The following is a 22,228-nucleotide window of genomic DNA, read 5'->3' on the forward strand; positions in this document are numbered from 1 at the left end:
CTATAGGGTCACATGGCCGTGCGGCCAGGCCGTGTGACTCAACGGCTGAGACACATGCCCGTGTCTCAGCCCGTGTGGACATTCAAAGTGGGGACACACGATCGTGTCCCAACCTGAGTCCGTGCCCGTGTAACTCTCTGACTTAGGTCACACGGCCAAGCCACACGTCCATGTGTCAAGCTGTGTACCCTTCGAAATGGCTTCACACGCCTGTGTGCCAGGTCGTGTGCTAGGCCGTGTAACTACCTAACTTGCAACCTTTAATAAGCTGCAAGGGACACACAGCCATGTCGCCTGGCTGTGTGTCACACACACATGCCCGTTTGGATAAAAATATGTTATTTCCAAGCCACTTTTCTCACCCATTCATGCACATACCTACAATCAATTTTCCACATATAAACAAGCCTTCAAGTTGCACTTAAAACATGCATAATAAAGCTAAATCAATATGGCATACAGTCATACAACCAATATGCCTAAAGGGCTCCTCTAACACAACAACTAACATGCATAACCAAATACCTAGTTTAGCCAAAACTTACCATATTAAGTCCACAATTATATGTACCAAATTTACCATTTAACAATTAGCATCATAAATACCAACTATGTTTTTCATACCAAAGTGACCATGTTCAACTTCTATCATCTAAGCATCATAAAGACTATAAAGTCATCTATCATAAGGTCATATACATATATCAACATATCAACCATTTCAATCATTCAAGAAACCAAATTTACAAGCCAAAACATAATAGCTAAAACATCAACCAAAACACCTATACATGTCATTATAACCAAAACTTAGAAATACCAAAATCTACTGATTTAGCCGCTGGATAGTGTGATAGATCTCTGAATAGCTTCCAAACCAATCGAGTTTTCGATAATCTAAAAAGTAAGAGAAAGAAAATCGTATAAGCAATGAATGCTTAGTAAGCTAGTATAAACTTTAAATAATACAATAATCCATTTCAATAAGAACTTTATAAGTCGTAAATAACCCTATACCAATGCCTCAAGGCTTATCAACTATATAACTATAAATTCACAAATGAATAAGTTCAATAACATCCCGAATAACATAATACGGTCTCATAAGTTGAATTACATAATTATCAGTCTTTTTCTCAAACGGTGAACCATTTCCTTTACTTACTTACCAATCCATTTACTTAACATAAATTTAATTACATTATTAACTCATGAATTAGTGTATTTATTCATGAAATAAGTAAATTCACCTATAGCAAAAGTAATTTTCCTTTTTTACAAGTAAGTCCTTTAACTTGACAATTCTTTTATTTCATCACATTACATCTTAACTATGCACTTATCATTTCATTACCTATTCTCACCCATTTCATTTGCATACACATAAGACATAAACATAACATTAACCATAGCCACAAGCTAGTGCATTTGAACATAACCCTTTTAGAATCAACTATATGATAAATCATTTCATAAGAAATTACACACTTTGATTCTTACCACTTTTCATGAACATAAGCATCTTTCCATTTGTCATTTACTATTTCAATACATAACTTTAAAACTAACATAATATAATCCAACTGCTAGCTTGGCACAAGCCTAAGCATCATTAACCACACAAGTTAGTGATTAAACACAAAACTTAGCAATATCATCACATGGTAAGATAAGGTACATAAACATAGCATCACTTAAATCATACTTTTCATAATCATCAATACTCATACTTGGATCAACAAAAATTCATACATTTTCATATGTTCTTAACTTAGCTTTCAATACACTTACTGTTATTTACCTTTTTATAACTGTTTAACTAGTAACTTGACCCAGATACTTGGATAACTACACCATATTAGGGGCACCATAGATGTACAACAAGGGCACCAAAGTGCAATAAGGAGCACGAATGTGTGATCAGAGGCACCAAAGTGCCAACAGGGGCACCGATATGCATTCAGGGGTACCGAAGTACAAACAGGGGCACGTAAGTGCAATTAGGGTATAATTTATGTAATCAGTTAACTAATTAACTATAAAATAATAATACATATGGAAATTCAATTATAAAATTTAAAACTATGAACTTACCTAGCTAAATTGCATAAATGTCAAAGTATAGGGGCATTTTGGTAATTTTTATTCTCCTCGATTTTCCACCCAGTCTTGATCTAAATTAATAATTTCATTCAATATATTAATTTAGATAGTAAAATAATGTATTTTTTGAAATTTATTATTTTTTATATTTTTACAAAATTGCCCCTAAATTTTTACTTTTATTCAATTTAGTCCATAAGCCCAAAACATGCACATTAACCATTTTTAATGCCAATTTATAATAGCCAAATATTCATGGCACCCATATCAGCCCTTATTTGCAACAATTTCACATAAAATCCTTGAACTTTGATTATTTCAACAAATTAGTCCCTAATCGATAAATTTTCAAAAAATCACTTAACAAAATACTTTTAATTATCAATCAAAATTTCAAATTCATCATTTAACATAAAAAATCACAAGATTCATCAATGGAAACATTCAAAATCTTTAACAGTTTCAAAATCGAAGGTATGGGCTAGCTGGACCTAGCTGCAATGATTTCAAAAACATAAAAATTACAAGAAACCAATCAAAAACGACTTACCAATTGTTGCTTGAAGCTAAATGTGGGCTAAGTTTCTTCTCCCTCTTTTAGTTTCGTCTAAGTGATGAAGAAGATGGATGAATCACCTTTCATTCTTTTTATTATTATTCTTTTACTTATTTAATTAACATATAACATATATTATAATGTATTATAATTTAATAAACATATTTTTTAACTATAACCCTACTAACCATCTATCACATTTTAAAAATGGTATATTAACCATGCAAGTCCATATACTTTCATTCATTAACCCATTTAATCACTCAAATCAAATAGTGATAAAATTTTACATCTTTTACGATTTAGTCCTTTTTAATTAATTAACTATCGAAATGTTACAGTTTTTCAATGAAAATTTAATACCATATTAATGACAATTTGTAAATATTTATGAAAATATTTATGGCTTGGTTTATAGAAACGAGGTCCCTATACATCATTTTCTAAAACCACTTGACATTAGGGTCATACCACTTGAACCTAATTGTTCTTCCAGCATAAATTACCAATTCAAATTTTATTTTAACACTATAACTGAATCATGAATATTAAATAATAATATTTACGGACTCGCTCATCAAATTTGTGGCCCTAAAACCACTATTTTTGACACTACTGGAAAAATGGTTGTTACATGTGGTGTGTCTTCTCATCGAGACATCGGCTCTTCCACATCATGACGTCAGTTCTGTTTCATTCAAAATGTGAGGCACACTCTACAAATCTCCACCTTGACTCGTATTTCTGAAATGCCTTCTTTGTCGAGCCTCGTCAAGGGCCTAATTTGATATTTGTTTAATGCTTGTCAAGTTTAAGCAATGCCCAAACTTGTAAATTGGAAGACTCTTTGTCATCATGTCTTCTGGATTGTTCTTTGTGCTAATTTTCTGAATCTGAACACCTCCTTGAGTGATCACCTCTCGAACAAGTGGTATCAAATATCTATATGCTTTGTTTGTTTGTGATGCATATGATCTTTCGTGAAATGTATAACATTTTGATTATCACAATACACGAAAATTTTTTCATTTTTATCAACCAACTCCCTGAATAGTCCTTTCAACCAAAAATGGCTTCTTTCACATCTTTTGTGAATGCCATGTGCTCAGCTTTGGTAGTTGATAGAGCCATAGTGGCTTGGATGGTGGCTTTCCAACTAATAGTCTAATTTTAGAAGGTAAATAGATAACTTATAAGAGGCCTTCTTATGTCTTTCTCAAGCATAACCTGAATCTACATGGTTGACTAGACCTTAAGAACATCTTCTGAATTCTAAACAAATGTTGGATGTACCTTTCAAATATCTTAGAATCCACTTAACAGCTTGCCATTGTAATTTATCGGTTTGGTCATATATCTACTTACTACACTAATAGCATATGAAATATTGGGATGAGTGCAAACTGTTGCATACATTAAACTTTCGATTGCACTGGAATAAGGAACCAATGACATATACCTTTCTTCGTTTTCAGTTTGGGGTGAGTTTGAATAAAAATTGAAGTTGGCAAACTTTACTGGGAAATTTTGGAAAATTTCTAACCACTGAAAAATTAGTTGAGTTTCAAATATGCTTTGGTTAATATGGAACTGGTTGGTTCCATAGTGGCAGAAAAAATGATTACCGATGGACAACTATATGAGCTATGGAAAACATACAAGAGGAGTTACAAATTTGGGTGAGAAGGGATATTCCTATTAAAAGAATTCTTCTCAATTATGTTTGCAAATTTCTTCCCCTCTACGTCGTCTTCTTCGGTTGTTCTGATGAAGAGAAAAATTTGAAAGAGCTCTACATGGAGTAGTAGTCGAGAGATTTGAAGTCTGGAAGTAGAGAATTTAAGAAACTGGTAAGCTTTCTTGTCTTTATTTACTGGTGGAATTAAAGGATGAATGGGAGTAAGGATTTCCTAATAAGTTTTTGTATAAAAAGGTTCTGGTTTTTTTTGTTAAAATACATTTAATTTAACCGATAGATGGTTATCGTACTTAACTGCCAGGATGATGGAGGCTTTGGCATTTGGAAAAACTAAGTTGACGAGGATTATGAAGTTCAGGTGAGTTTTTGTGCTCAGCCTAAAGTGTTTGTTGATATTGCACTATTTGAATGGTATGTGTCTGAGTGTGTTCTGAGTCTATCTAAATCTGTTGTTATGTATGTAAATGGTAAATAAGCATGCTGAGTATGAATCATGTCGAGTAAGTATGTACACTAGATGTTATATGATTATGAATTTACTAAGTAATCAATGGCATACTATATGATATAGTAATATGTGCAATGAATTAAGTGATATGCATGTTTCTTTTATGCGAAGTAAGGAGGGAGTTACTATAATGTGTTAGTTGAAAATAGGAAATATGGGCGTAATGGAGGAATAGGTGGATTGAAATGGAGATTAAAGGGAGTTTGGGCAGCATCGCAAAATGATATCTATTGGCTCACTAGAGGAACATGGTGACGACAATCTATCGACTCTATGGAGTTACATCACGACGGTAGTTATCAGCTGGTCCTTCAAGGTGACACCGTGTAAATGGTTCATATGTCCTTCGGGGTGACACATCAAGAGCGGTTTTATTGATTCTTCAGAATCGAAAGTCTACCAGGACAATAAACATGGGATTACACTATGTAATACCATAGCTAAGCTATGATAACATATGAAGTCCGCCAGGAAAATAAACATGGATCATACTATGTAAGACTATAACAGGGCTATGGCAACAAATGAAGTCCGCATGATAGTGAACTAAGAAGCCCACCAGGGTATGAAAGGAGAATTCACTATGAGAGTCGTGTGGCAAGTAGTATGACAAAATAATCGTAGGCGTCTGAGAACGTGGGCATATGAGATAATAAGGGAATTCGCCAAAATGCATCAGTGAGTGGAGCTTATGGAAACGCCTTAACGTAGGTATGTGTGAAAGGAAGGAGAAACTCTAACGTATTGGCAAATATAGTAACTGCTCTTGGAGATCACCTGAGTTGATGCGAAACCTACATTGCCTAAGAAAAATGGATTATCGCGATTGAAATCCTAATTGGTGATCGCTAAAGAGGTAGTCAGACAGATGGGTAGTCCACTAAAGGACCACATGGAAGAGAATGTTCATAGAAAGTTGATTGATCAATAAATTCCACTAGAGACTTATAGAAAAAAAAGATGTTCGGATAGAAATATGTAGCACGAGAAGTCCGCGAGGACTATCTAATGAGTAAGGCCATTGAGGACCACTTTGGGTGGAAAATTTTTGAGAAATAACGGAAGAAACAGAAGCCCACCAAGATTATATAACACGGGGAAGAACATGTGGGACTACCAAATATGGAAACTATTGGATCTGATGCCTTAAGTGTAGTATTTTCGTTTAAGTACACTTATAATTTTTCTGAATAGATTGGTTAATAAAACAAATTCATTGATTTCATTAATATACTTTGTATAATTGTCCTCACATGGATTTTGCATGCAAAGTAAATGTTGCTCACTGGTTGTCCAATGTTTAATTAATACTAAGCAGTATTACATGGTCGGATCATAATACAGAAAGATAGCTTATATTAGTAGACAAACCTAAACATGTCCTTAGTCTAATCGAAAATGAGCAAACTGATTGAAAGACTAATATGTCGTCTATCAAGTCCAAATAAATGCTTTTAATTTTGAATATATTTGAATTTAAAATGTTGAATTGAATTTTATGAGTATATATATATATGATGGCCGAATGGTTATATACATGGGAGCAATGTTTACAAGTTCGTTTCGATTGAGTTATGATGTTTGAAAGCCCCGTATGAACCTTAGGAATAGCTAGGATGCATATGTCATACCATAAGATTCCAATATGTGATGTGCTAGTAAGACCATGGCATCGAAATATGTGTGCGAGTAAGACCACGTTTAATACGTTGGCATCGATATGCGACTCTGATATATGTGTGCGAGTAAGACCCTATCTGAGAGGCATCGATATGTAATTTCATGTAATACCACGTCTGGGACTTTGGCATTGTATGATATATGTGATTATCCGAGTATCCTATTCAATTTTGAATATTTCAACGGGCAATGATAAGTTGTGATCGAATGTGTAAAATAAGCTAAAATAATCAAGTATAAGTTAGTTGATTACTTATTTGAAAGTAAGGTAAGTTGGCTATTTGATATGTGATGCAAATTATACAAGTTACTAATGTAAACATATATACATTTGTGTAGTATATTCGGGTATATACTATGTATATATATGTGATGTTATATTTTGATTCATGAGTATATGTATATGAGTGTAAATGTACTTGGTTATATAATGACATTTTGGCTTTGAAATTGAAATATACTTTGTTAATATATATATATGTACATTTGACCATGAATAAGTTTATATGTGAAAGTATATGTTTTACATGAAATTGTAAGCTTGAGATTTAATGTGATTATGATAGTATAATTTGGTTTGGTTTAAATGAGTTGATTATGTCATTAAGTTGTTTATTTTCTTATGACTTACTAAGCTATGTTAGCTTACTCTGTGTGTTTATATTTGCCTCTGTTTTATAGATTTTGGAGATTAGTTATGAGCTCGGGGATCGTCAGCAAAGTCCATCACACTATCGACTGTTTTTGGTATTTTATAATTTTAAACTTGAACTTATGGCATATATAAGCCAGGTATATTTGGTTAAGTTTGAAGTATGTATATATTAAGCCATGAGAAAATGGCTAATATGTTATGTGAGTATATGAAACTTTAGTCAAGTTTATATGTGCTATATGCTTTGGAAATGGTTGGTGATTTTTGGATGTATAAGTGGTTGATTCGGTTGTGATTTATGCATAGATAAAAGTATATGTGAATTTGGTTGTTATGATTGATTAACATATTATTATGTGAATTGGCATTAAAGGATATTTGGTTATGTTCGAACATGGTAGAAATATATTTTGATATGCTTATTATATGGTATATAAGATTTGTGTTTTGGATATATATTTATATTTGGTTAATGACATGAATAAATTATAAATAGCTTTAAATAAGCTTATTTATTGGAGAATGGATGTTTTTGAGTTGTGGTTTGTAAATGATGTCAATTATAGTGTCAATTCGGCTATGCTTTAGATTATATTGAAAATATGTATTCATGGAATTTTTTAATACATGATTATACGGTTAAACCTAGCTAAAATATGGTTGTATGCTTAAAACATGTTTACCATGAATTTGCTATTTAAGTTTGGTCATGAATGGCAATAAGTGAACAATATTTTTAAAATTCATATTGAAGTTTTTTTGAATGACCGAATGTTGACTATTTGTTTGTTAATGAGTATGTAATTTTAGGCATTTTAATTAGCATAAGAAATGAGTGTACTTTTTGGTGGTATTTGTACTTAAAATGGTTTAATTTATTATGATCTTATGCGTATGATCTAATGACTAAAAAATAGGTATGTTTAGTCTTTAATGATGAGTGTTTTAAATGAAGTTTATAAAAATGTATGACTATTGTCGTATGGATGTTTTAATTTGCATTAATGTGCAAAGCATGTAATTTCATTTTGACTATTACTAATGCCGCATATGTAAGTGGTTTTTTTTTAAAGTTGTGTAATATGGCTTATTTAGTTTTTAAGAATGTGTATGTATATTGGTTAAAGAATGTCATATTTGATAGTTGGCAAAAGAAGTAGACATATTGGCATACATTTGATGAATAACTGTAATGTTACATATTGAAATGATATGTGATTTGGTGGCTATATGCATAACTACATAGATGATATTAGAAGTCTGCTTGACCATATTGATAATAATTAATGCTATGTAAATTAATGCATAATATGAAGTGAGTAATATGTTAAAAATTTGTGTTATGATTTGTGTATACAATGTGCAAATCAATGTATGTTTTAAAATGGAAATTAACTATATGCTCTTTATAAATGAGTTTGACTTGTGTGAATATATGAATGTTTGGAATTGCGCTTTTGTTCGGTAATGTCTCGTAACCCTAATCTACCGACGGATATTGGTTAGGGGTGTTACATGTACTCATTCTCTAGTGTTGATAGAATTCCTTGGTCTTTATCCTATCCAAATTTTACTTGTTGCATCAAATATCACTTACCACAATTGGTCATGCCTCCAACTTTTTTTTAACAATGAAGCAATGAAAAATGGTATTCAAACTTGATTCCAAACTTAAAACCAAATCCAAAGCTTTTCTATCCTAGTAGATTTCATAAGGTAGGACGAGGTAGTGGAATAAACTGAGTTCATAAACTATAGGGAACAATCAAACCTACTTGGAAGCATTGATATTTTCACGCACCTCACTTTCATTTGCAAAAGTAATGATTGAACTACATGAAGCATCTATGCTTGATCCTACTCTGAATCACAAACACTTAGGCAAAATTAGTGAAATTTGCAAGTAAACTATACAGATTTTATTACCCATTTATCGAACAAGGAGTTTGGTTTTACTTTTTTATTGCAGAGGCATTTCTGAAAATTTTGATTCTAAAACCACCAAGATGTTATATGATACTTCAGGAATTTTGGCTTATGGTTTATTATGTATTAGATACTAAGATGTTTCACAAAATTAGTATTTAACAATCACATCACTGTATACGCTTTTTTTGGTTTTTTGGACATTATATTCACTAATTACCAGCTATTTTTCCCTATTTTAAGATGTTACAGCTATTGTTAACTCAAACTGCATGCTAGATATAAGGGCTCCTCCTATGAAATTGACATCAAAGTTAAGGCGAAGCACAAAATCTACCATAAAACAAATTAAACCACCCCATCTACATAACAAAAAAGCCAGGAATAGAAAGTGATCTCTTGATTCTGAAATAAATTCAACAAACTTATATGGAAGAGTAAAGTTTGTCAAGGAAGATAGCTAAAGGTGAGCCTGGTGGAATCAATCTTCAAGTATCAGCCATCACCCACAAGTATGTATAATATTGCATGAAACACCAAAGACTGTTCCTGCTTACCTCCCATTTTTAATGCTAAGCTTGTGTTAAAAAGAAAAAGGATTCATGAATGGCATGCATTGATGCATACCTCTGAGGCCAGGGAAGCCTTGCTTCTTATTCTTGACACCAGTGATATCCTGTGAAAGAGAGAAAGATAGGAAATGAAACAGCAGCATGTAAATTTTGCCTGAGAAGAGAATATATGTGACGGTAAGGAAAAAAGGGAAGAAATATTATAAGAAGTTGAAGAACGGAAGAAGAAGAAGACTTACCTAGATGAAGAAGGAGATGGAAAAAGTTGAAGAATGGAAGAAGAAGAAGAGACTTACCTGGATGAAGAAGGGGATGGAAAATGTCTTATAGAAATGAAATCAGTAAGACATTTTCCCTAAATTGTAGATCATTTTACCCGTGTCTAGGAAATCATTTCCAAATGTAAAAAGTTTTCAAGCTTCTAAACACCGTAAAACCAGGAAAACATTTTTCAAAAAATGTTTTTCTGGCTTCCAAACGGAGCCTAAGGTTATAAACCATATGTTTTGGTATGTTTTTGGCTTAAGGAATGACATGATTTGGTATGTGTCACAAGCATGAAATTGTTGTTAATGAAATGGCACGAAGTTTTAATGTTTTGGTTGTGAATTGGTTGAAAATTTGGTATAAAATGTTGTGGATTTGATGCTTATAGGGAGGGCCCAAAATGGGTGGCAAATTGGCCTTGTAAATGGTCTATTTTTGCCCACATGGGCAGAGACACGGGCGTGTGTCTTAGCCGTGTTGCTTGAAGCCATTTCGAAAGGAGCCTAGGCAGACCATACGATCGCACACACACGGGAATGTGCCAAGCCATGTGGCCAAGTCAGTTTTGACCATGGGCTTGACACACAGGTGTATGGTCAGCCATGTGGCTAAGTCATTAGCCTCCCTAATTTTCACACGGCCAGACACACGGGCGTGTCTGGTGGCCGTATGGATAAGTCAGTATGTATGCCCTGTTTTGACATGGCCTAGACACATGGGCGTGCCTAATGCTGTGTGACGCACACGGCCTGTTCACACGGGCGTGTGACCTGTATAACTTTGAAAAATTGTTTAAGTTTTAAAAAGTTTTGTATTTGTTTAGTTTAGTCCCGACCTCTTTCTAAAGCATGTTTAAGGTCTCGATAACCTATATAAGGGACTCTATGATAATGTTTGATTATGATTGTGGATGATGTTTATGAATTATTTGTAAAATGTTTTGATTTGTTCAGTAACGCCTTTAACCCTAGTCGGGGAACAGATACAGGTTAGGGGTGTTACATTTGGTTGGTACCAAAGCTATAGTTTAGTGGATTCTAGGACTAACATAGCGTATGTAAGTCTAGCTATACATGTCATATTTACGAACTGTAATAATGTGATGAATCCTAGCAATAAAAATGTGTTTTTATATAGCAAATGGATCCCGAACGAGCCGTAGCTGACGGTGTTAAGAGTAATATGCCTGCTCCTAGTCAAAGGACAGCGCCATCCGAATCTAGACTGGTTACTAGTAGTCATGACGGAGAGGCTAATTAAGCCTTCTATCAAATGATGAATGATTGGTTTACCCAATATATCCAAAGTAATCTGACTATGCCACAACCTTCACCTCTAGTCAATCCTCCACAAGTCCCTTTCATGCCACAAGCTAATTCAATCCAGTTAGGTAAGCCACTGGTTGATAAGATTAGAAAATATAAGGCTGAAGAATTCCGTGCTACTACGAATGATGATGCCGAGAGAGCCAAGTTCTGGCTAGAGAATACGAAAAGAGTATTCGATGAATTGTCATTGACTCTGGATGAATGCCTTAAGTGTGTCATTTTTCTTCTAAGAGACATAGTGTATCATTGGTGGAAAACACTGATATCTGTGGTTTTGAGAGAGCAAGTCACCTAGAATTTCTTTCAAGTTGAATTTTGAAAGAAATACATCAGTCAGAGATTCATTGATCAAAAATGCAAAGAGTTTCTTGAACTGAAACAAAGCCGTATGTCTGTTACAGAAAACGAACGAAAATTTGTAAGATTGAGCCAGTATGTACGAGAATTTGTCTCGACCGAAGCAATAATGTGTAATTTGAAGATAGTTTGAATGAAGATATCCACTTATCAGTCTAAATTTTGGAAATAAAAGAATTTGTTGTGCTTGTTGAACGAGCCTGTAAAGCTGAAAAACTTGGGAAAGAGAAAAGAAAAGCCGACTTTGAAGCTAGAGATGAAAGAAAGAGATCCACAAGTAAACCATTTCAGTTAGCAACAAAGAAGTTTCGAGATGATTATAGCTATTCAAAGGCTAATGTGGGACATCCGAGAACGCATTCGAGTTTCAGAGCTCCAACTATTTCTATTGCAAGTGTTGAAAATGTCAGATCGGAGCACATCGAGTGTAAACATTGTGGTAAAAGACATCCCGGTAATTGTAGACTGTATGATCAGGCTTGCTTTAAATGTGGATCATTAGATCACTTTATCCGTGATTGTCCCGAGTCTGTTGAGCAAGAGATTGTGCAAAATCTGAGGCCAAATGGCAATACAGCTCGTGGTAGACCATCCAGAAATATGATAAATGTGAGTGGTAGTCAAAAAGGGACTAAAGATACTACTATTAAATCCGAGGCTCGTGCACCTGCCAGAGCTTACGCCATTCGAGCTCGTGAGGATGCTTTGTCTCCAGATGTTATTACTAGTACTTTTACTCTTTATGATACTTCTGTGATTACATTGATAGATCTAGGATCAATGCATTAGTATATATGCATAAATTTAGTATCCAGTAAGACTTTTCCTGTAGATTCTACTGAATTTGTGATTAAAGTATCGAACCCCTTATGTAAAAGTGTTTTAGTTGACCAAGTGTGCAAGAATTGTCCATTAATGTTTTGAGACATTTGTTTTCCGGCTGATCTGATGTTATTACCATTCGACGAATTTGATATAATTCTGGGTATGGATTGGTAACTTTACATGATGCTATTGTAAATTGCAAATGGAAAACTATTGATTTGAGATGCAAGAATAATGAAATAGTCTGAATTGAATCTAGTGATTTGAATGGGTTGTCAGCTGTGATATCTTCGATGAAAGCTCTGAGTATTGTGAGAAAGGGTTGTAAAGCCTACTTTTCCTATGTGATTGATTCGAAAGTATCAGAAAAGAAGCTGGAATCAATACCTATTGTCTGTGCATTCCCTGATGTGTTTCTTGAAAAACTTCCAGGATTACCTCCGATTTGAAAGGTTGAATTTAGCATTGAGTTAGTACCGGGAACTACTTTAATTTTGATAGCTCCATATAGAATGGCACCGACAGTTAAAATAATTAAAGTCTCAGTTGCAAGAGTTGACCTATAGAGGATTTGTAAGACCGAGTTCCTCGCCTTGGGGTGCACCAGTTCTATTTGTGAAATAGAAAGACGGTACGATGAAAATGTACATTGATTATCGTTAGTTGAACAAAGTGACTATCAAGAACAAATATCTTCTACCTCGAATTAATGATTTTTTGATCAGTTGGAAGGAGCAATTGTATTTTCAAAGATAGATTTGAGATCGGGCTACTATCAGTTGCGAGTAAATGACTCAGACATTCCAAAAACTGCTTTCCGAACGAGTTACGACCACTATGAATTCTTAGTTATGCCTTTTGAATTAACTAATGCACCTGTTATCTTTATGGATTTGATGAATCGGATACTCAGACCGTAATTGGATCAATTTGTTGTTGTATTCATTGACGACATTTTGATTTATTCGCGTGATGAAAATGAATTGCTGAACATCTGAGAATAGTGCTACAGACTTTGTTAGATAAGCAGCTGTATGCAAAGTTTAGCAAATGTGAATTCTGGGTACGAGAAGTCAGTTTTCTAGGCTATATTGTGTCAGCATCAGGTATCCGAATTGATCCGAGCAAAATTTTGTCTGTTTTAGATTAGAAGCCTCCGAGAAATGTTTCTAAAGTCTGCAGTTTTCTGGGACTGGCTAGTTATTATCGACGGTTCGTAAAAGGCTTTTCGATGATTGCGACTCTGTTGATGAAGTTGTTTCAGAAAGATGTGAAATTTGAATGGTCCAAAAAGTCTCAGAAAAGCTTTGATCAGTTGAAAGCCCTATTGACCGAAGCTCCGGTATTAGTACAACTAGAATCGGGTAAAGAATTTGTGATATATAGTGATGCTTCGTTAAGCGGTCTGGGATGTGTTTTAATGCAGGAAGGCAAAGTCATAGCTTATGCTTCTCGATAGTTAAAACCGCACGAAAAGAACTATCTGATGCACGACCTTGAGTTAGCTGCGATTGTGGTTGCTTTGAAGATTTGGTGCCACTATATGTTTGGTGAGAAATGTCATGTATATTCTGATCATAAGAGTTTGAAATATCTGATGACTCAGAAAGATTTGAACCTGTAATAGAGAAGATGGCTAGAACTGCTAAAAGACTACGAGCTTGTTATCGATTATCATCCGGAAAAGGCCAATGTTGTTGCTGATGCTTTGAGTCAGAAATTATTATTTACATTACGTGCAATGGATGCTCAGTTGTGTATATCTGATGATGGTTAGATTTTAGCTAAATTGGAAGCGAGACCTTTGTTCTTACGGCAGATTATTGATGCTCAGAAGGTTGATAATAAGATTATAGCAAAACGAACTTAGTGTGATTTTAACCCTGTTTCAGAATTTTGAATTGATAAAGATGATTTTTTAAGATTTTGAGATTGGATTTGTGTTCCTAGAAATCCAAAGTTGATTCAGATGATTTTGACGAAGCTCATAATAGCCGTTTATCTGTACATCCTAGTAGTTCGAAAATGTATAATGATTTGAAACAACATTACTGGTGGTCTGGAATGAAAAGAGATATCTCCGACTTTGTTTCGAAATGTTTAATCTGTGAACAGGTTAAAGTTGAACATCAAGTGCCCTCCGGTTTGTTACAGTCGATTATGATTCCAGAATGGAAATGGGATAAAGTGAGGATGGATTTTGTTTCAGGTTTACCCTTATCTCCGCTGAAGAAAGATGCTATTTGGGTTGTGGTTGACCGATTGACGAAATTAGCTCATTTTATTCCGTTAAGATCTGATTACTCGCTTGATAAATTAGCTGAGTTATACATTTTCGATATTGTGAGATTGCACAGTGTGCCATTATTTATTGTGTCAGATAGAGATCCGAGATTTACTTCATGATTTTAGAAGAAATTGCAAGAGGCTTTAGGTACGAAATTGCACTTTAGTACTGCTTTTCACTCGCAGACAGATGGTCAATCTGAGCGAATTATTCAGATTCTCAAGGATATGTCGAGATGTTGTATAATTGAGTTTGGAGGTATGTGGGAACAGTATCTGCCATTGATTGAATTTTCTTATAATAATAGTTTTCAATCGAGAATTAAAATGGCACCGTATGAAGCCTTATATGGTCGCAAATGCCGTACACCATTGTATTGGTGTAACACCCCGAACCCGAAACCGACACCGGAGTCGGACACGAGGTGTTAACTGGCTTTAACCCCTTATAAAATTTATTTTCCAGACACAGCCCAATCTGTGTACCAGTCGTTTTAAAAATCATATCTTGAGTTTCGTAACTCGAAAATCAGTTTCGTGATTTTTCCAAGAAACTAGACTCATGTTCCCATCTATGTATGTTTTTCTAGAATTTTTGGTCGGGCCAATTGGTACAGTTTATTAGTCGAAGTCTCCCATGTTGCAGGGGTCGACTACACTGACCTTTGCCCATTACGAATTGGATATCTCACTGCACGGGGCTTCAATACTGATGCCGTTTGTTTCTATGAAAACTAGACTCAGAGAGGAATCTGTACATATATGGTACGACCCCTAATTATCTCTGGTTAATTTATTATGAATTTCCAAAGTCGGAGCAGGGAATCCAGAAACCGTTCTGGCCCTGTCCCACAAAAATCTGATTATCTCTTAATATACTGCTCATATGATCTTTTCGTTACTTCCTCATGAAAACAGACTCATCGAGCTTCGATTACATAATTTATTCATCAATTAATTCCACTCCTACTATTTTTAGTGATTTTTCAATCTCATGACACTGCTGCTGCCAGCATCTGTTACGAAAGTAACTAGGTCCATTTCATGCCTACCCTTGATCCAACTCAATCGAACATTCGTGCCATTTTCGCATGGCTTAAAGTTTACATGCCATAATTCAAACACAACGTACTAGCTTATACATGCCAAAATGTTCTTCTAAGCCAACTAAGAAGAAAGTACCAAAACTTGCTATCCGGTGTGATGACTTCGATGACGGCCCGACCACGCAAAAATAGATGAGTCCAAGCAACCTATAATGGGTGACAAGGAAACATCGAGTGAGTTTATAACTCAGTAAGTCATAAGCAATGCACTACCATCTATCAATAACATTATCACAAGAGGAAACAAATGGAACGAGACAATTTACTCCATCCATACCGAACCATATCATAGTTCCTCCAACCTATCGATTCAATTTCATATCAATTCATGCATTCACATTCTAAATACTCATCAATAGGACATTGAAGCAATTTCATAAATCGATTTATTTTCGTTACAATCAAACGACTATACGGCCTTTCACCCATCCTACGATAAATTATATGTACGTGACTTCAAGTATATTTGTCACATAGGTTCGAACTTACCGAGCTCAACACCAAGTATAAGCATAGCACCTATTAGCCACGTACTCAAGACACTTACCCGATCCGCTGTCCGCGATCGACTCAATAGTGTCGCACACATAGTGTCCATAATGATTCACGAATGTATATCGAGTCCGCACACTCAGTGCTATATAATCAACTCGCACACTTAGTGCTACATAATCAAATCGCACACTTAGTGCTACATAGTCAAACTCGCACACTTAGTGCCGCATGGTCAATTCGCACACTTAGTGCATCATATTCATTTCGCACACTTAGTGCAACATAGTCAAATCGCACACTTAGTGCTGTACAATTTAATCCCGCGCACTTAGCACCAATCTCATGGTCATAAATGGTTATCCCGCACGTTTAGTGCCGAGATCAACAACTCAGTACATCTTACCTCTTTTCTTTCATTCAACAATTTCATCATCACATACGTACATGCACATATATATATATATGTATATTTATTCATTCCATTCAGCATCAATACATACACATTATGACCATTTGAAATAATACCAACTACATGCTTAATGACTTACCTCGTGTTGGGTAAGACGGTTCCAACTCGACTACTCGATAACCTTTTCTTTGCCTTTGCTCGATTCACCTCCTTTAACTCCTTGAGCCAAATCAATAATTTAAAATAGTCATTAATCGACTATTCAAGTATTACTTTCAGAATAATATATATATTGATTTGACTTTCACACACATAGCTTATAGTAAGCTTTATAATAGTCAATAAATAACTCATTGGCAAATTTTCATTAATGTTTACAACAAAATCACATATTCACTACGAGCTGTTTTCCTGAGCAGTAGTCGCTAAATTGTTTATAACTGGAGCTACAAAACTCTAAATCACTAGCCGTTAATTTTCCCTGAATATAGACTCGTATATCTTCCATCCATAAAATTTCCAGAATTTTTGGCTTGGCCAATCAATACCAGATTTTTCTTAAAGTTTCCCCTGTTTCACTGTTTGACTATTCTGACCACTTTTCACTACGAATCAAATTTCTCATTTTACAGAATTCAAAATGTGTTGTATTTGATCTCATTTGAAACTAGACTCATTAAGGAGTCTAAGCATATAAATTTTATCTTATAATCATTTTTGTACAATTTATAATGATTTTCTAAAAACAGAACAGGGAATCTAGTAGTCATTTTGACTCAGCCCCACAATACTTCAAATATCTCAAGATCGGTAACTCTTTTGTTTTCATAGTTTCTTTTGTAAGAAAATAGACTCTTCAAGCTTAATGGCATAATTCACTCAGCTTCTAATTCAACTCCTACAAATTATGGCGATTTTCCAAAATCACCTTACTGCTGCTGTCCCCAAACAGATTATTACCGAATCAAATACTAACATTAGCATTGCACCTTAATAGCTAGCTTGCCAAGCCTTAATTTAACATATTTTCATTCAATTTGGTCTAATAACGCATAAATGGGTAAATTACATTTTTACCCCTAATATTTCGCACTTTCACAATTTAGTCTTTATTCCACAAAACACAAAATACACAAAGTTTGGTCACACTCCTTAAGGGCCGAATCTTCCTAGTGCCCATATAAGTCCATACATCTCATTTATTTCACCTTTGAGTCCTTCAAAAATTTGTTTTTGTAATTTAGCCCTAACTACTCAAAATCACCAAAAACTTCAACACAAAACATATTAACCTTTTATAGCCGAAAACCATACTCACCCCCAAAATCGAAATTTCAACATGGTTTACAAAAATCACTTGATAACTCACTCAATATCAACTAAAATTTCAAAAGCTAGTACATACTTCCTTACCTTAATAGTGACTTAAAATGACCGATTGCTCATGTTACCAACAATATTCAAGATTTGAACATGGGCTAAGTAAGGGACTTAGTAACTAGCTTAATACATTCAACAATTTCCAAAAGCTACCATGCATTACATACCTTATTCAAGACTAGAAGGAGTGGCCGAATGTCTTATTTCCCTTCCCCCTTCTTCTTAGCATTTTCGGCCAAGGATGATAAAAGATGAACAAATTTTTTTCTTTCTTCTTTAGAACATTCGGCCAAGGGGAAATGAAGAAAGATGGACACTTTTTTTTTTTGTTTTTCCTTCTTACTTTCACGGCAAAAGGGGAGGAAAGAAACAATTACCACCCATCCTTTCCTTTTTCCATTTCTTTATTTCCCCATCTTCTTATTATATTTTATCCTACATACCTCACTAGGCCAACATGTTCCCAACATGTTTCCACCCATAGCATGGCCGGCCACTACATATTAGGGAGGGGGAATTTGACATGCAAGTCCCCTTTTTCTTCCACATGCACTAATAGGTCCTCATGCATTGACCTATCACATTTTAAAATTTTCTCATATAAGTCCTATTGACTAAATTCACATGCAATCGACTAAATCGAAGCTTGAAATTTTCACACATTCATGATTACATATTCTAGATAATAAACATCGCATTCAAACCTTTCGGTGACTCGGTTTAGCGGTCCCGAAACCACTTCCCGACTAGGGTCAATTTTGGGCTGTCACAACTCTCCTCCACTTAAGAAATTTTCGTCCCCGAAAATCTTACCGGTAAATAGGTTTGGATATCGTTCTTTCATCGAGCTCTCGGTTTCCCAAGTAGCTTCCTCGATCCCGTGTTCGAGCCATAACGCCTTTACTTTCTGTTCGGCATCTTTAATCAAATCAACTCCGAAAATTTTACTTTTACCAAGCTCAGTCCAAAACAATGGTGTGCGGCATTTACGCCCGTACAAAGCCTCGTAAGGTGCCATCTTAATACTTGATTGAAAACTATTGTTGTAAGCGAATTCAATCAAAGGTAAATACCGTTCCCATGAACTACTAAACTCGAGGATGCAACATCTCAACATATCCTCAAGCATCTGAATTATCCGCTCGGATTGACCATCGGTTTGGGGGTGAAAAGCGGTGCTAAAATGCAGCTTGGTACCCAAAGCTTCTTGCAATTTCTTCCAAAATCGTGAGGTGAACCTCGGATCTCTATCCGACACGATAGAAATAGGTACTCCATGTAATCTCACAATCTGAGAGACATACAATTCGGCTAGTTTATCCAATGAAAGATCCGTACGCACGGGGACAAAGTGAGCCGACTTAGTCAGCCTATCAACAACAACCCAAATCGCATCCTTCTTACTTGCGGACAATGGCAGTCCGGACACAAAGTCCATTGTGACTCGGTCCCATTTCCACTCGGGTATCATGATCGGCTGAAGTAATCCTGAAGGCACTTGATGTTCCGCTTTCACCTGTTGACATATTAAACATCTCGAAACAAAGTCGGAGATGTCTCGCTTCATACCATGCCACCAAAACCGACGTTTCAAGTCGTTGTACATTTTCGTGCTCCCCGGGTGAATTGACATTCGGCTACAATGGGCTTCGTTCAGGATCATCGGAATGAGTTTCGAATTCCTTGGAACGCACAAACGACTTCTAAACCTCTAACAACCATCATCATCAATCTGAAACTCTGATTCCTTGTTCGGAACACACTCAGCTCGTTTTGCAACCAATTCACCATCGACTTTCTGAGCTTCACGAATTTGATGAGTCAATAATGGTTTGGCTTTTAATTCAGCTACTAACACATTGTCAGGTAGAACAGACAAGTGTACATTCATCGCTCGCAAAGCAAACAGTGATTTCCGGCTTAAGGCGTCCGCAACCACATTAGCCTTTCCCGGGTGGTAACCAATGACAAGCTCGTAATCTTTCAACAACTCAAGCCAACGTCTTTGTCGCAGATTCAAGTCTCGTTGAGTCATCAAATATTTGAGACTTTTGTGATCCGAAAACACATGGCACTTCTCACCAAACAAATAATGTCGCCATATTTTCAATGCAAACACAATGGCGGCTAGTTAGAGATCATGGGTCGGATAATTTCTCTCGTGTGGCTTCAATTGTCTCGATGCATAGGCCACAACTCGACCTTCTTGCATCAATACGCAACCCAACCCAAGTAGGGATGCGTCACTATAAATGACAAACTCTTTACCCGATTCGGGTTGTACCAAAATTGGAGCTTCAGTCAAATGAGTTTTTAGTTGATCGAAGCTTTTCTAACATTTCTCCGTCCATTCGAACTTAACATCCTTTTGAAGTAACTTCGTCATTGGTGTGGCCATCATCGAGAAACCTTTGACAAATCGTCGGTAATAACCGGCGAGTCCTAGAAAGCTCCGGACTTCGGTAACATTTCTCGGAGGCTTCTAGTTAAGTATGGCTGAAATTTTGCTCGGGTCAACTCGAATACCCGATGCGGATACCACATGACCTAAGAAGCTAACCTCTCTTAACCAGAACTCACACTTACTGAACTTAGCATATAACTGCTTATCCCACAAAATTTGCAACACTTGCCTCAGATGCTCAGCATGTTCGGTCTCATCTCTTGAATAGACCAAGATGTCATCAATAAACACAACTACGAACCGATCCACATACGGCCTGAAGATCCGATTCATCAAATCCATAAACACCGCAGGGGTATTAGTGAGCCCGAACGGCATCACTAAGAACTCGTAGTGACCGTACCTCGTTCTGAAAGCAGTTTTGGGTACGTCCGAATCTCGAATCCGCAACTGATAATAACCCGATCTCAAATCTATCTTTGAAAACACCGATGCTCCCTTTAATTGATCGAACAGATCATCAATACGCGGTAATGGATACTTATTCTTTATCGTCACTTTATTCAGTTGACGATAATCAATGCACAACCTCATGGTTCCGTCCTTCTTTTTCACGAACAATACTGGTGCACCCCAAGGTGAGAAACTCGGTCGAGCGAAACCTCTATCCGTCAATTCTTGCAACTGAGCTTTCAACTCTTTTAACTCGGTTAGTGCCATACGATACGGAGCGATCGAAATAGGCGTAGTTCCAGGTACAAGCTCAATACCAAACTCTACCTCCCGAACAGGTGGCAAACCCGGTAACTCTTCAGGAGAAACATCCGGGTATTCACAGACCACCGGCACCGATTCGGGTTTCTTTCTAACTCCTTGTCATCAAGTACATACGCGAGGTATACTTCGCACCCTTTCCTTACATATTTCTGGGCCAACATTGCTGATATTACAGCTGGCAACCCCCTTAAGTCCGCAGACTCAACTCGGATTATTTCGTTATTTGCGCACCTCAAATCGATAGTCTTGCTTTTGCAATTCACAACCGCATCATGCGCGGTTAACCAATCCAAACCATGAATAACATCAAACTCGTCGAACGTCAAAAGCATCAAATCAGCCGGAAAACAGGATTCTCGGATTATTAGAGGGCATCTCTCACACACTTTATCAACAAGTACGCATTGACCCAAAGGGTTTGATACTCGAATTACGAGCTCAGTAGACTCAACAGGTAGAGTCTTACTGGTTGCTAAGGTTTCGCATACATATGAATGAGTAGAACCAGGGTCAATCAATGCAATCACATTAGTATCAAAGAGAGTGAAGGTACCAGTGATGATGTCGGGGGAGGATGCCTCCTCTCGTGCGCGAATGGCATATGCTCTAGCAGGAGTACGGTTCTCGGCTCGATCGGCCGTATCAGAGGCCCCCCTCTGACTACCACCCCTGCCTCCTAAAATTCTCGGTGGTCTACCTCTAGATGTCACTCCACTAGGTCTTGCACCTTGAATCTTATTCTTCTCATCCAGCTCCGTGCAATCTCTAATGAAGTGGTCCTTCGAACCGCATCCGTAACAGACCCTGCTAGTAGACTTGCCCCAACATTCACCTAGGTGTCGTCTTCCACATTGGGGACATTCAGGTTTCTCGTGACGATTATTGCCCACACTAG

Source organism: Gossypium hirsutum, chromosome A13, assembly GCF_007990345.1.
Source record: "Gossypium hirsutum isolate 1008001.06 chromosome A13, Gossypium_hirsutum_v2.1, whole genome shotgun sequence".
Lineage (NCBI taxonomy): Eukaryota > Viridiplantae > Streptophyta > Magnoliopsida > Malvales > Malvaceae > Gossypium > Gossypium hirsutum.